Source organism: Macaca mulatta, chromosome 10, assembly GCF_049350105.2.
Source record: "Macaca mulatta isolate MMU2019108-1 chromosome 10, T2T-MMU8v2.0, whole genome shotgun sequence".
Taxonomy (NCBI): Eukaryota; Metazoa; Chordata; class Mammalia; order Primates; family Cercopithecidae; genus Macaca; species Macaca mulatta.
In genome coordinates, this window is record NC_133415.1 from 81,944,864 (window position 1) to 81,961,152 (window position 16,289).

At 48.4% G+C, this 16,289-nt stretch overlaps 1 protein-coding gene across 1 annotated transcript in view; it reads right to left on the bottom strand.

The window, feature by feature from the left end:
* STK35 (serine/threonine kinase 35) overlaps nt 1–16,289 on the bottom strand; it is a 47,313-nt gene that overhangs the window by 5,007 nt on the left and 26,017 nt on the right. The window lies entirely within an intron of this gene.

Sequence of the window (16,289 nt, forward strand, 5' to 3'; positions counted from 1 at the left end):
AGGGGCAGACGCTAGCTGGGAACCCAAGCCTGCTGGCTCTACCTGTCAAACCAATCGTGAATCCTGGCTTCCCCGTACTATCAGGAGCAAGACACCGCAGGGCCCACCCTGGACAGTCTGTCTCCACAGACCCTGCTAGCATTGCTTCCACCCATGCTTTCTTCCCCATTCTTTGTGACTAATTGTGCTTGGTTATAAATGCCACAGCAACCCTCTCTAGGTTCAGTAATCCTGTTTTACAGAAGAGAAGAGTGAAGCTCAGGCCTCTGAGAATCCAAACCAGGCTACCTGCTAAGGTCATAAGAAGGGCCAGAATCCCACACCCAGGGGCAGGGCTGGACCAGGCTGCACTGTCTGCTGCAGTGCACTGTGGGGGTTAGGAACGAGGGCTCTGGAGCCAGAACGGGTGACTGAGCAAACAGGAGCTTCCACTTGACTGTGGGGAATTTAAGTCCTCTGTTCCCTGGTCTCACATCTGTAACTGCGTCACAGGCTATTATGAAGATTAAACAAACGTAAAACCAAGAAGAGTGCCTGATCCTATTAGTATTGGCTATTATTTGGAAACTGCCTTAGTGCCAGGCCTCAGGTATAAGACAGGAAGTCTGCCCTTCAGTGGCTTATTCTACTGGAGGCCGAGAATACAAGGGCCCACAGAGATTAGTCTTGGGCAGTCCCCGCTCTGAGCTATTGGATCAGTGCTAAGTATAGCACTGTCCTGGGCAGGGCGGGCCATCTAGGGCAACAGTGCTCCAGCCTGGTTGCACATGGAATCATCTAGGAGGTTTTTTGAGACAGGTTCTTGCTCTGTCACCCAGGTTGGAGTGCAGTGTCTTGATCACAGCTCACTGCAGCCTTGAACTCCTGTGCTCAAGCGATCCTTCCACCTCAGCCTCCTGAGTAGCTGTGACTACAGGGCACATGCTACCACACCAGGCTAATTTTTGTATTTTTAGTAGAGACGAGGTTTTGCCATGTTGTCCAGGCTGGTCTTGAACTCCTGGGCTCAAGTGATCCACCTACCTTGGCCCATCTAGGAGTTTTTAAAGTGCCTGTTTTCAGCCTGAATGACCAAAGCAGACAAGTCTTTGTGTGTGCAATCCCCCAGCGGCTTCCTTTGTGAGGCAGAGCCAGCACCGTGGCTGCCATGACTTGCCACCTGCACAGTCCGACAACACCAGCTCGTTGTCCTCAGCTCCTGGGAAGGGACCTGGCTAGTCCTCCCAAGAGGCAGCAGGATAGGACAATATTGGATAATTTACTGCCTGTTGGCCTCAGTTTCTTCCTCTGACCACTGGGCGTTCTTGGTTGAGGTCTGAGTGGAATGACTCAGGTTCCTGGCCCATAGCAGGTACGAACATACTCAATGAGTCCACCCCTTCCTAGCCAATTGTCCCCAACCAGAGACTATAAACGTGTTAAATCTGAACAGGCCATGATTTTCAGCCATGCAACCATTAGAAGTGTTTCCTGCTGGTGAGGGTGCCCCCCACACTGCTGGAGGAGGGGAAAAGCTTCTGGAAGGTAGTCTGGCACTGTTTTTAGGGCTTCAAAGGTGTTTAGACTGGTGGCTCCCTGAAATTCCACTCCTGAAAGCCAAGCTTAACAGATAAACCTAAATATGAAAAAAACTTTATGGATAAAGAAGTTAACTGAAATATTTAAATTACAAGGCAATAACTCACAAGTCCAAAAATAAGGATTAAGTAAGCAAATGATCCTTCAACTCACTGATATACTACAGAGGAAATGAGATCATTGCGTGATTATGACAAAAGCACTTCCCTGGGGTAGGTGGAAAAGAGTAGGTTACAAAGTTGTGTAGCACACAGCATGACCATAACTATGTAAAAACACAAACCCCCCAGTGTAGGAAAATCTGACAAGAAATACACCAAAATGTTGTGCTTGTTGTGACTGGATTTTCCTCTTCCCCTACTTCTGATTTTTAATACTGAACACACACCAATGTCACATTTCACTTTTTAATAGGAAAAATAGGGTACTTCAAAGAGCAAGAAAAGCCGGCAGCTCCAATAGAAAGGTCCAGATGTGGGGTCTCGTCTGGATTCTTCCATGCCCAGTGGACAAAGGAGAGCTTCCACACTGCCAAACGGGAGGTTAGACTGTGTGACTCCCTGCTCTACCAGCCCAAGGAGCGGGTGACCCAGAAAGTGGGTGTGGCTGATCTGGAAAGAAAATACAGGATTTCTCCGGCCCAGTCTTTCACTCTGCTGCTTCTATTCCTTGGTCTGTTAATTCCGCTAAAAAAAAATCCACTAGTGGGTCTTGTATCCCCGTTTTTGACTTGGAAAAAGAAAATCATCATAAACATATTCCCTGATGATTCAGCAGCCATCTCAAACTCTAGCTCTATTTAGCATGCCTATTGCTTTCTCTCTGTGCTTTCCGTAGACACAGCAGATCAACCTGAAGATGGGGGAAGAGGGTAAATAGGGTAGGCCCTTACCATCTGAAACATTAAGACCTTGTGAAATACGACGAGAAATTATACAGCCACATGTGATGTGCTAAAATAATCTTTGGGACCAGTTATGACTTTCCGGCATTCCTTTCCTCCCTCCCTGCGGACGATCTCCTGAAAAGGATGTCCATCAGCAGGAAAGTAGCACGCGGCAGCTAAAAAGCAGTGTTGGCAAGGAGGCAGGTTCAGAAACCAGAGGTTCCTTTTTACATAATAAACTAGCAGAACACAGTGTGACTGCAGAAGGTCAGACCAACAGCACAGCACTCTGCAAGAACTCCTCAGACACCAGCTTGTAATGACCACTGTAATCACTGGGTCCCACGCCAGGAAGTGAAGCTGACATTTCCCAAAGGCTCCTCCCTGCTCCCTCTAGCCCTGGCGCTGGCTCTGGTCCTCCTGTTGGAAGCCTCAGAACAGCCTACAGGTCTGAGTCTGGTTCGCTCTTGTGGGCACAAAGAAGGAAAAGAAGAGGGCTCTCCACTGGGGAGAGGATCTTGGCTTGGGGTTCTTTTCCCGTCGGGCACCACAGAAAGAGCACTTTTCCCAGGGAGCTAACAGCACAGTAAGCTCACCGAAGGTAATGGAGGCGCTTTCTGTAGCTATGAACAGGAATGGCTCAGACCACACGGTTCTGAGTTTAAGCAGCAGACCCTCCCAGGTACCTGTGGGCACAATAAAGGGTGTAGGTCTCAGTCCCAGTGGGCCCTTGGAGAGGCCTTAGGCTTGTGGTGCTTCATCCTAGCAGATGCCACATCTCAGCTCCCTCACCGCTCAGGCTGTGCCTGACTGCCAGGCTACCAGCTTCCACCGGGGCTCTTATCCCTCTCTGTGGAACCCCTATCTCGGACCAGAGCCCGCTCCTTGAGGGCAAAAGTCACACCTGCTAAGCATAATGAAAAGCGGTGATGTGATAAACCTGCAACTGACATCTGTAGTGCCCTTCCATGATTACTGTGAGGAGGGATTTGGCCAGTTTTCACAAGAAAACAGGCCCAGAGAGATGGAGCAACTTGCCCCACACCAGAGTTGCTGAGCAGTAGAACCAGCACTTAATCCAAAGTTTTCCAGCTTCGCTACCCAAAGTTTCTGCACTATGACAGTCTTCAATCAGTGCTTCCAAAGCCGGCTCAGCAATGGTTCCAACAGCTTGCATCTGAGATGATCCTGGGGGTGGAAGGTGCCAATGATCTGGGAAAACGTGCTATGAATCCTTACCTTTCTCATTTCAGCTCTTGGACCAAGTTCTCTCAGTGCATCCCACCTTCTTATTTCTAACTGGCATAACAGCAATCACTTACTGAGCAGTCTGTATGTGCAAGTTCTAACTACATTATAGGGAACAACCTCGTAAAGTCACACTGCTTTCCAATCACTGTCAAAGGATCGAGTGTTTTATCCATTGCCTCATTTCACCCCGGCAACCCTAAGAGGTAGGGGTTATTGTCCCCCTAGTCTTAGAGATGAGAAAACTGAAGCTCAAGAGAGAACAGCCTCATAGCCAGTAAGTGGTAGAGAAAAGGGTTTAACTCAGGGCAGTCTCACTCCAAAGCCCCTGCTTTTCACATGTAACGATGTAAAATCCCTTCCTAGAGAAGACAAGAAGAGCTTAAGTGGAGTTTAAAACCCATCTAATCCCTTCATTTATAAATAGACTCACTCAGAAAAAGGCTCATGGAAGGCTTACGTGCCGGTACACAGGTCTAGTGCTCGGGGGACAAAGGGGGACATGGTGCCAATGAGGCAGTGAACAGTCTTCCAGCAAGCTCCTCTGCCAGTCAGGCAGGTATCTGGTCTGTTTAAGGAGACTGAGAAACTACTCTCACGAAGGCCATTAGCAGCTTGGAGAGCAGAAGCCTGGGAGATCTGAGGGGAACATGCACAGGAGGATGGGGCTGGAGACAAGGATGGCTCATGTGTTCACCTCCTTCCCCTACTCCTCAGCCTGCAGGCACAGAATACCTTGGTGATTATCCCTTACTCTAAAAGGATGGCCTTCCTACTTTATTAGTGTCAAAATGTCATTACCTTTTGCTTTCTTTTCTAAGACACAGGGTCTCACTCTTTCATCTAAGTTGGAGTACAGTGGCGCAACCACAGCTCACTGCAGCATTAAATTCCTGGGCTCAGGCAACCCTCCTGCCTCAGCCTCCTGAGCAGCTGGGATTACAGGCACATGCCACTACACCTGGCTAGATTTAATTTTTATTTTTGTAGAGACAGGGTCTCACTACGTGACCCAGGCTGGTCTCAAACTCCTGGCTTCGTTCATGCAATCCTCCTGCCTTGGCCTCCCAAAGTGTTGGGATTATTATAGGCACGAGCTACCATGCCTGGCCTAAAACATCATTTGTTTGATGAAATGATGATGAAAGTATGAATGGTTTTAAAAATTGCTTCCCTCCCGGACCTGCCTCCCCAGTTTTTAAAATTGCACCGTCTTAGGAAATAAGGAAGTCTGGTAACCACGAGGTTTATCTTCACTCCAGTGCTCTCTCAGGGAAGAGCACAGGCTCCACGGCAGACAGTCCTGGTTCAAATACAAGCTCTGCTGGAGACAAGGGGTTATTGATCTGAGTCTCCTTCTCCTAAACTAGAAAATGGGCATGGAACTCTTTCCTCTTCAGGGGCCTGCTGTGAAGAGTGAAGAATTCTTCAAGTAAATTGCCTGTCATGGCACCTGACACAGGGTGGGGCATTCAGTAAGATCCATCTTGCTGTCATTCATGTTAATGGTCATTTTAGTTCTTAGGGTATCACAGACTGGGACTTCAAACCCAAAGCCCAGTTTTCTCTTTCTATCCTGCCTCTCAGATCTAGTTAACAGAAAACAAAGTCATCCCACTGGCTACTCATAGACTAAGGCACAGTATAAACTCAAAGTGGGGTATTACTGGGTGGCTAGCCAAGAACTCACTCTTCCCTGAATTCGCCCGCAGCCCTGTGTAGTGGTATTATCACTGAAGCTAATGATGCCCATGACATGCTAGCAGCCCTGCAAGCTTAATACGCAATACCTCATTTGTCCCAAGGACCATGTAAGAATTATCCTCATTTTACAGATGAGCAAACTGAGGCTCAGGTTATTAATTTTCAGCATATCGTGCTGTGGAGCAAGCAGGTCTCATAGGTGCACAGAGGGAAAGTCATCTGTCAGGGTCACAGAGGGCAGTCCTCCCCTTCCTCTAAGTGGGGTTAGCTTCCAAATGAGTCATTCTTCACTTGTTTAATACACCAAAGCATCTGGCTTTTCACATTCAGACATCAACATGCCAGCCCTGGGGGGTTCGGTGGCCCCAGCACGAATGTCTCTTCCAATCAGTCAGAGGCACTGAGGCCAGGAGTCACGCTTTCTGATGCATCATTCCTCTAAGGCTGAGCTCCCAACTGTGGTGCTTAAAGTAGGGCAAAAACAGGGATGACTGTGCTGTGAACGTGCCCGTTGTCAGGGTCGAAGGAATGGGAGTGCAAATGGGATAACACTGTTTTCAGTCTTCAGGTATACAGAAGGAGCAAGATGTTAGGAAAAAGAGGAGCAAGAGGGCAGAGGTTATAACAACATATACAACAGGAGCTTCGCAGTGCTCCGTGACAACCCAGAAGACCACAGGTCCACGCCTTACGACATCTGAGCCCTGACCAGGAGACCAAACCAAGGCAGCTCACCCACAGGTAGATATCCAGGGGCAGGACCCTAAGGCAGAGGAGCGTGGCTTGGAGGTGGTGTTCTCTCAAGGCATGGGCTTTGGAGTAGGAAGATCCAAAATTTACATCCCAGCTGACCTTCACCAAGTCAGGGTTCCCCCAGCCTCAGTTTGCTCAGCCTAAAATGAGGAAACGTCTACTTTGCCGGGCACAAAGACCAGTGATAATATACATAGCAGACAGAGTGAGGTGCACAGGAGGTACCTTAGTAAGTACAACCGCGGCTGCAAATCACATCCAAAAATACACAACCAAACTCACAAAACCTCACCGCAGTCACTTGCTGGGGCAAAAATTCCATACCAGATGCCTGGCCTCAAGTTGATCTTCTCTTGAGGTAACAGCCTCCCTCCTGCTTTGGGTCTTCAGCTCCTGCTGGTCTGGCTACTCCAACTCCCACCCCCTGTCATTCAGATCGCACTCACCCTTTGGGTTCTCCTCCATACGCCTTCCCCAGGAAAAACTCCCAGAGGGCCCAGTCTCTATGGGAACTCTTCTATCCCCCTGCCCAGTGAAAAGGCATCGATGACCTCAGATCCCACTAGCCTTGTCGTGTGCTCCGACCTTACCATCTCAGACCCCGAGCTTCCTGCAGGACAGAGAGAGTCTGCTGCTTCTCTTAAGCCTCTCAGGTGACCAAGTAGCAGTGTTGGGTTTTTAGGAAGAACTCAAATACCAGGTGATTGCTAGAAATCGGGAATTAGTACATAGCAATAAAACTTCACAGAATCATTCATTCCACATGATAGGATTTTAACATAAACACATGATTATAAAAAAAAATCTCTGCCTTTGGTTGAATTCCTGCGTCACTGCCAAGTGCTCTGCACATGTTCCCACTGAAAATCCCGGTAAGCCAGGTGCGGACAGTGATGCTCAGAGAGCTGGGCCACTTCTCCAAACTCCAGCAGCTGGTAAGGTACAGAGCTGGGACTGTGTCCAAGTCTGAAGCCCATGCTATTTTTCTACCATGCTACAGGGTGCTGCTCCCCTCTCACACCTTCAGAGCTGGGTGGGAGAAATAAGGCATGGAGGGATTGTAGATTTTCCTGACGTTACATAGCCTATCAGTTACACTACCAGGGGGCTCTTGTCTAGATTTCAGCTCTCTCCACTGCTCCTCCCCTTACTGACTTCTCAACAGGAGGCCTTCTTTCAAGGGGAAGAAGATGGCCAACTTTGGCAAATACATCTGTTTTACGTGGAGGGGGTCCTTGAAATCCAAGTGTGGCTATTTGGAGCAGGCCCGGCCTCAGAATGTGTCCCCGGAGTCCAAGTTAGATATGGTAAGAAGTTAATGAGAAGAGTAGAATTATGACTGGAACGCTGCGGTTTAGTCTGAAGCTATGGACTTCCCAAGATGTCTTTTCTTTTTTCTGAGATAGGGCCTTGCTTTGTCAGGCTGGAGCGCAAAGGCATGATCCTGGCTCACTGCAGCCTTGACTTCCCTGGCTTAAGTGATCCTTCCACCTCAGTCTTCCGAGTAGGGACCACAGGTGCATGCCACCGTGCCCAGCTAATTAGTCTTATTAGTCTTGCTGTCACCCAAGCTGGAGTGCAGCTCACTGCAACCTCCGCCTCCTGGGTTCAAAGTGACTCTCCTGAGTAGCTGGGACTACAGGCGCGCACCACCATGCCCGGCTAATTTTTCTATTTTTAGTAGAGACGATTTCGCCATGTTGGCCAAACTGGTCTTGAACTCCTGGGATCAAGTGATCCTCCTGCCTTGGCCTCCCAAAGTGCTAGGATTACAGGTGTGAGCCACAATGCCCTGCCCAAGATGTTAAAATGCACAAAGCCTCTTTCCAGACCCAACCATCTGTAAAATGGCAAATACATCCTACAAGTCTCTTTAGCTAACAAGCAGTCCAGGAGGTGGAGTCCTGGCTGGGGTGCTGCCAGGTATGGTGGGGCTGGTGGAGGACTACCATATGCCACATTCAAAACATACAGATTGTTTAAAGAGGTGGCTGGGGCAGCCCTACAAAAGGAACTGAGTACCAGCCCGTGCTCAGCAGGGGTCCACCCTTTACCTAGCCACCCCCTGCAGCCATCTTCCAAATTCTGTTCACCTACTTAAGTGTATCCAGAGGAAGCCAGTCCCACGGATTCTCTGAAACGTGGACGGTCGCCCAGGCTATAACAGCACAGATGCAATCACAGGAATGTGCTCACAGGAGGCAACTTACTAAGAGGCACTGAAGTGAAACACAGGAAGATGAAGGATCTTGCCTAGTGCTAAGAGTAAAGGTGGGAAACCTGGTTCCAGGCCTCTCTAGCTCTCTCCCTACTCTCCTCTGGAGACTTAATTTCTTCACCTGCCAAATGAAGGACTTGGGGCCAGCACAGGGGTTCTTAATCTGGACTCCTTCTAACCCCAAGGATGCACAGGTTCTGCAAAGCCCCTGAAGGCTGGGTAGTTTAATGTACATCCCAGGCATTTTTTTTTTTTTTTGACACAGAGTCTCACTCTGTTGCCCAGGCTGGAGTGCAATGACAGAATCTCAGCTCACTGCAACCTCCACCTCCCTGGTTCAAGTGATTCTCCTGCCTCAACCTCCCGAGTAGCTGGGATTACAGGCGTGTGCCACGACGCCCGGCTAATTTTTGTATTTTTAGTAGAGACAGGGTTTCACCATGTTGACGAGGCTGGTCTTGAACTCCTTACCTCAGGTGATTCACCAGCCTTGGCCTCCCAAAGTGCTGGGATTACAGGCGTGAGCCACTGCACCTGGCCCCAGGCATTTTTTAAATGGTAGAATAATACACCATTCAGATTCTGAGAAAGGAACAGGGCACAAAGAATACTGAGAAGTAAGAAGCCCTTTGTAGGCCCCTTATTTATTAAGGCAAAAACTAACTGGACAGCGGCACACGAGTCCCCTCAACAGGGCGCCATCAGCACAGGTGAGAAGTACAACTTGTGTGGCTGGCGCTGAGGGACATCAGGCCAAAGAGTGTTTGGAGGCAGGCAGACTTCAGCCCAATGGACCACAGCCCTTTCTAACAGGGCAACAGTGAGTCCTCCTCCTCCTTGAAGGTTTCTCGCAGAACCCAAGACCCACCGCCACTTTTTTTTTTTTTTTTTGGAGATGGAGTCTCTCTCTGTTGCCAGGCTGGAGTGCAGTGGCACCATCTCAGCTCACTGCAACCTCCGCCTCCCAGGTTCAAGTGATTCTCCTGCTTCAGTCTCCCCAATAGCTGGGATTACAGGCGCGCATCACATGCCCGGCCTGAGACTCCCCTTTAAAGTGGATGAATGTCATCAGCAGGAGACAGGCTCTATGCTGCGTCCCTGAAGCTCAATCCACGTCCCACTTATACAAGGAAGATACACACACTCTTGCAGCAACAAGTGGCAGGCCCACGTAAGGCCCAGTAAGTCAGCATGGTATGACTTACTGAGGGAAAGGGTCCGAGCAAAGCTTAAAGCTGAGACAGCATGCTGCTGCAAAGAGATGTCAGCTGCATCTCAAGTGTGCCAGAAAGTCAGGGCAGTGGAGCAAACACTTACTGTGAAAGCTCCTAGACATGAAAACTTGCTTAATATTGTTTTAAACAATTTGATTCCTTGGAGTACACTGCCAAAAGTGCTAGTATTAAAAAGTTTGCCAAATGCACACAGAGAAACAGAAGGCAAGACTGCAGATTCTGAGATTTGCAGGTCTCCGTGGTGACCAGCAGGCAGGGTTGCACACTGCCTGAGTCATCTTGTCTGTGTCTGAGAACCCAGACTCACTTAAACCTCGTCTTTCTGGCCCTGGGAGGTCAAAAGGCAATAGGGCACTGAGATGGTAGTTCCCCTAAGCACTTTAGCTAGTACACAGGCACTGGGTAGAACCCAACACCAACTAAGGGGAACTATTTGTCTCCAGAAACAGCATGGGTAATTGGCAGTTAGCTGCATGGATACCCTAATTCCCTTCCTCAACTTATTAAGTGTGGGGCTGAAAATAAAAAAGCTGCCAACTGCCTCAGTTGGTCCCCAGAGAGACAGGTTCAGCTGTGGCTGCTGTGATTAGCAAAGAAAGAACCTAAGGGAAAGGCTGAGGTTCTCAGGGCCCTTGCCAGGAGGAAGATGCTGAGGTGCCATTACTAGCTAAAGGGGAGCGGTCACTTTTCCATATGGGGACAGAATAATTTGTGGTTACAAAAAGAAAGATGCCAACAAGGTCGTTCCCACAGAGAGGTCCATATGAACTTCTGGTTACAACAACCAGTTAAAGCCCACTAAGCCAAGGGGAACTCACTGGAGGCACTTGCTAAGGGGTTTGGAGATCTCTCTGGGGGAAAGAATGCTATCACAAATTGTTAGTGAGAAGCAAAGTGAAAACGTATGATTAGCCTATGAGGATTTGGCAAAAACAAACAAAACAGCAGGATAGGGGCAATACACCGAGCCATCATTGACTCAGCTCTCATTAGGAGCTAGGAACCACGCCGGACACAGCCTACAGTGAGCAACGCTTACTGCACTGACCACACATGGAAATGGGGGCCCAGGGAAGGTAGATCACTTGCCCAAAGCCGCCCAGCTAGTAAGTAGGAGAGCTGCCGTTTAAACCTAGATTGACCAGTCCAACAGGTTCAACAGCAAGTCTCTTGATGTCTTGACACCAATATAGAAGCAAAGGTTTCTCATCTTCCTATTCAGATGTTCCCCTTTCTGCCTTCCCATGCTCTGGAAGGTGCCTGTGCAGTCTCACACTTTCTGGAGACACGTGCTGCTGGTGTGGCATCTCATCTCCTCCTCCTGGGGGACTGACAGTTCTCCCCTCATTGTTACTGACTCACCTGCCTAAAATATAGCCTTGCTCACCACTACCCACTCACCCTCATCTTTTTTGGCAGGATGAAGTTCATTCTCCTCGGGCTGGCATTCAAGGCTCTTGGCAACTTAGCCATATTTAGCTTTCTACTCTAGCCTCTAGGTGTGAACTCTAGGTGTGAACACACCTAGGGATAGGCACTCTCCACAAATTCCAGTGTTCTGTCTTTGGACGTGCTACGTCCCCTACTTCAAATATCCTCATCTGTTCGTCTTTCTTCAAGGTCCATCTTAAGTCACGTGTCCTCTACTTTGCCATCACTTACTTCTTCGGCAAAAGCCAGCTCCCTCCTCTGAGCTCCTGGTGACCCTGAAACAGTGTGGTGCATATGGACTTGCTCAGATGACCTCTCTTTGGTAGCTCGATGGAGAGCATGAGCACTGGAGCTCTGGCCCTTGAGCTGGCATGAGTTAGCCATGTGGCCAGTGGTAAATCACTTCCTTTCTCTGGAGTGGGAGTTGGGACGACAATACTCTGGACGCAGGTGAGGATTTCACAACATTTAAAAAAGAGTGGGGAGTACTGACGCTGAGCCTGCATAGGCCTAGGCTAATGTGTGGGCTTTTGTTTTTAAGCAAAAAAGTTTAAAAAGTAAAAAAATACATAATTTTTTAAAATAGAAAAAAGCTTATAGAATAAGGATATGAAGAAAGAAGGGCCAGGCACAGTGGCTCAGGCTTGTAAGCCCAGCACTTTGGGAGGCTGAGGCGGGAGGACAGCTTGAGCCCAGAAGGTCGAGGCTGCAGTAAGCCAAGATCGTGGCACTGCTGCACTCCAGCCTGGGTGACAGAGCGTGACCCTGTCTCATGTTTGTGTTTTAAGCTAAATGTTAATGAATCAAGAAGTTTTAAAAAGTTTTTTAGCTTAGAAACCAAAAAAGTTACAGTAAGCTAAGGTTAATTATTTCTAAAGAAAGAAATTCTACAATAGTGTACAGTAATGTCCTAGGCCTTCACACTGACTCATTACTTACTCACCGACTCACCCAGAGCAACGTCTAGTCCTGCAAGCTCTAGTCACAGTAAGTGCCCTATGTAGGTATACTATTTTTAATCTGTTTTTTGAAAAAAACAAAAATTGTAATATAATTTTGAAGAGATGGGGGTCTCCCTATGTGGCCCAGGCTGGTCTCAAACTCCTGGGCTCAAGTGATCTTCCTGTCTTGGCATCCCAAAGTGTTGGGAATATAGGAATAAGCCAGCAAGCCCAGCCATTCTTTACCTTTTATGCCATATTTTTACTGTACCTTTTCTATATTTACACGTATAGAACACAAACAACATCGTGTTACAACTGCCTATAGTATTCAGTACCACGACATGCTGTACAGATTTGCAACCTAGGAGCAATAGGCTCTATCTACCATATAGCCTAGGTGTCTGATTTAGGACTGTGTAAGAACACTCCATGATGTATGCACAAAGCCAAATTTACTTCACAATGGATTTCTCAGAATATATCCCCATCATTAAGTGATGCATGAGTATATAGTGAATGCAGGATAATCGGCAAGTTCCTAACTCTCAGTAACCATTTGCTGAATTTGTGTAAAGACCTAGGGTCCCCAGGGATCCAGGGAAGGGGGTCTGGTGAGCAGGCAGATGACGCAACCTCTACCCACGGCCTATATTGTCATTCAAACCATGGTGTGACAGGATGGCCAAAGGAGTGACTCCGAAGCCCCTTCCCCACTGGCTGAACGTCCAGATAAGGTTGGAGGGCCGCCCCTCAGCTCCTGATGCTTGCACTTAGAAACCTGAAGATTACTGAAACCAGACCTTCTTCCTCCACCTCCCTCCCCTGTATGCCTTTCCCTAACCCAAAATAGAAAGTATTTCCCAATTTACAAATTAAAGTGGTTCTCAAAATCAATTTTACAGCCAGCAATCATGACTCTGATGTTATATAACTAGTAAAAATAAATAAATAAAGAGAGAGTGAGATGCCCACACTGGAGAGCTGCCCTGTGACAGGATCACCAGGCTGCCCATGTGACAGGACCCCGCATAGGTTTTCAGCTCTAAAAAGCAAAACAGTACAAAAACAACAAAATGCCATGTTCTTGAGACACAATTATAGCAGAGTGCAGATGCAAATAAGGACAGAAGAGCAACACATCATCACCTAATGAGAAGCTGATTACCAAGAAAAGAACAAAAAGTAGCAAGCCTCAGTCATGAATGCAGCCCTGAGTCCAAGGGGCCATTCTGTGCCTGTGAAGGTGCTCTTTGTTCAGCAGCAAAACTGAGATCCAACAGTCCTGGGAAGACCCAGATAAACGGGCGCCACTTACCACAAACACCCACGCAGCAGAGAGTACAGTCATGTCCGCATGACCAAGACACATTTATGTATCTCCCTACTCCCCGAAACCCTCTCCTGCTGCAACATTCACTCTTAATGGCTCTGTCCCCACCACCCAGTCACTCAAGCCACTGATGATGGAGTCAGCTCCGAGCCACTCCTTTCTACTTTCCAAATTCAACCCATCTGAGAGCCCTTTTGAATCTCCAAAATGCACCTTGAATTCGCTCCCACTTCACTACCTCCCCTAACCTGGACAGCCACAGCCTCCTACTTGGGCTCCCTGCTTCCACACCTGCAGGGGCAGCCAGTGACCTCTTCCTGAACTCCGCCTTGACCACCATACTCCAGCCAGCTCCCTTCTTCTCTGCTTGGCAGAGGCCTCATCCTTCGGGTCTTGGCTTCAATGCCATCTCCTCAGAGAACCTTTCTCTGACCGCCTTGGGCAAGTCCTCATTTTCTGCTATTTTCATTTACACACAACTGAAACCGTACCTATGGTACTCCCATATGACATGTCTCTCAAACTCAGCACCTCAAGGGTGGGGACCATGTCTGCTTTTTTCACCCATGTGTTATATTAATAGAGGCACCCACCACAGTGCCTGGCACACAGTTGATCAAAAGATTAACGGGACCCCTCGGGCACGCATGTTTTCCTTTTTATTGGTGGGGGGGGGGGGAAGCACATGAGCCTGCACACATTCCGAGATACTAATTCTCGCTCTGCCACCAGAGTGCCTGAGAACTGGCATGAAAGGGCAGCAGGACCCAACGCCTGTGCGGTACCTGCTGCTGCACACCTGGCAGACCTATGCCAGCTTTTCATTCACGTTCCGTGTAATCCCCATGGCAAACCCTCCAGGTGTTAGCAACCCCTCTTTACGGAGGTGGACTCAGAGGGTCAGAGAGATGCCCAGGGTTTACATGAACTGAGGCTGGGAATTCTCATCTCCACGGCCCAAACCTGGCTCACAGCGGGTGCTCAATACATGTCTGTGGAACAGAAAAAGAAGTTTGCTAGTCACGATTCAAAGTCACGTTTAAGATTCCACTTAGAGGCCTGGCGCAGCGGCTTAAGACTGTAATCCCAGCACTTTGGGAGGCCGAGGTGGGCTGATCATCAGGTCAGGAAATTGAGACCATCCTGGCCAACATGGTGAAACCCCGTCTCTAATAAAAATACGAAAATTAGCTGGGGTGGTGGCATGCGCCTATAATCCCAGCTACTCAGGAGGCTCAGGCAGGAGAATCGCGTGAAGCCACTGAGCCGAGATCGTGTCATTGCACTCCGGCCTGGCAACAGAGCAAGACTCTGCCTCAAAAAAAAAAAAAAAAAAAAAAAAGAGAGCGAGCCTGAGTGGGAGTCAGTTGTCCCAGGGTCCCAGAGCCACATCCACCATGGAACTAGGAACATGCCAGGACAGGAGGAATGGGTGAAAGGGACAAGAGTGGTCCTTCAGGTACCTTGGTTTTCTGGAGGAGTGACTTGCCCAAGTCACAGTGCTAGGTAATTATACGATTACTTAGGGCATTATAGAAGCCAGGACCTTACAGGCCCTTCCGATTCTCAGGCCTAGGTCCAAACTTTTTGAAGGTAAAAGGGTAAAAGGTGAGGGCAATGGTCTGCACGTTTAAAAGATGGCAGGGTGGATGACTGCACCTTCACCCTCTTTTGCCAGAGCCGTTCTGAAGCTTTTGTGTTCATCAGCATCATCTGGAGAGCTGACACAATACCCCATCCCAGTTTCCAACTCAGTAGGTGCAGCCAGAAATATGAGTTTCTAACAAGTTCCCAGGTGATGCTGCTGGTCTGGGAAGCACATCCTGAGAACCACTGGTGCTAGGGTTTCTCACTGACGCTGTGTGTTGGGGGGTGGGATCGAGTGAGGAGGAGCAGAAAGGAGACAAGGGCTTGAAGACATCTTCACCAACACTCCTTACTCATGACATCCTCTGTTCCTGCTGCAGATAAAATGAAAGCAATTTTTTAACCATGGTTAAACTTCACCCAGGTTTATATAATTAGGCTGAAGACTCACATTTGGGTCTCCGTAGGGCATCAATCCCAACTCAGTTCTAAGAGCAGGAGGGAGTCTGACATTACTGCGACAGCTGTTGTCCTGCTTACAAGACTCCGGAGCAGCAGGAAGGAGCTACATGCTCTCTGAAGGCTTTTCCTGCCATACCTGTTGGTACCTCGGCCCTAAGATGCTCAGGTCAGAAGAGGGAGGAGGACCTCTGGACCATGTCAGTGGTGACATCTGGATTTCAGTTTAGGCACTTGGCCTAAACTCCAAAATATTTTTAAAAGTTAAAGTTAGCCTGTTTGTCTGGGGTGTGGTACAATCACTTCTTTCTGCTGTTCTATGCAAACCAAGGGTTCCTTCCAAACGTCATCAGATCCAAGATGCAATCTGGTTACTAACAACAGAGTGTTTACTTGTGACTTCCAGTTCTCTCTATGTCTGGTACAAGGCCGGGCTGTGCTGGTAATGCCCATACAACCTGCCAAAATCTGACAACACTATACTCCCAGCTCCATGCCTTAGATTTGCCCTGGGCGTGCCTAGCTTTCTGAGAGGGCATGTCTTAAGCACATCCAAAAAAAGTAGAAAAGAAAAAACAAAGCGGTGCTGTACATGGTGAAGGGTTTTCTTTCCCCACAAAGATGGAAGTAAACGCAGAATGAGTCAACTGGTTCACACCATCTTTGTGGTTTTCCCATTAAAATAGACAATCAATACTAAAACCCAACACGGTATAACAAGGCCAACCTGCCTCCCATTACAGCTACACTACCATGCCTCTGAGTTCAGGGGAAAACAAAAGGTGCCCATTCATAAAGCGACTTCCCCAAGCACCACATCAAGATGCTTTTTGCAGCCTGGGAAAATGCATTTTCATCTTCCTCACTATGGCCTGTGGAGTGCCCGGGTGGCCCTAATCCATTCCTCCCATGTCCC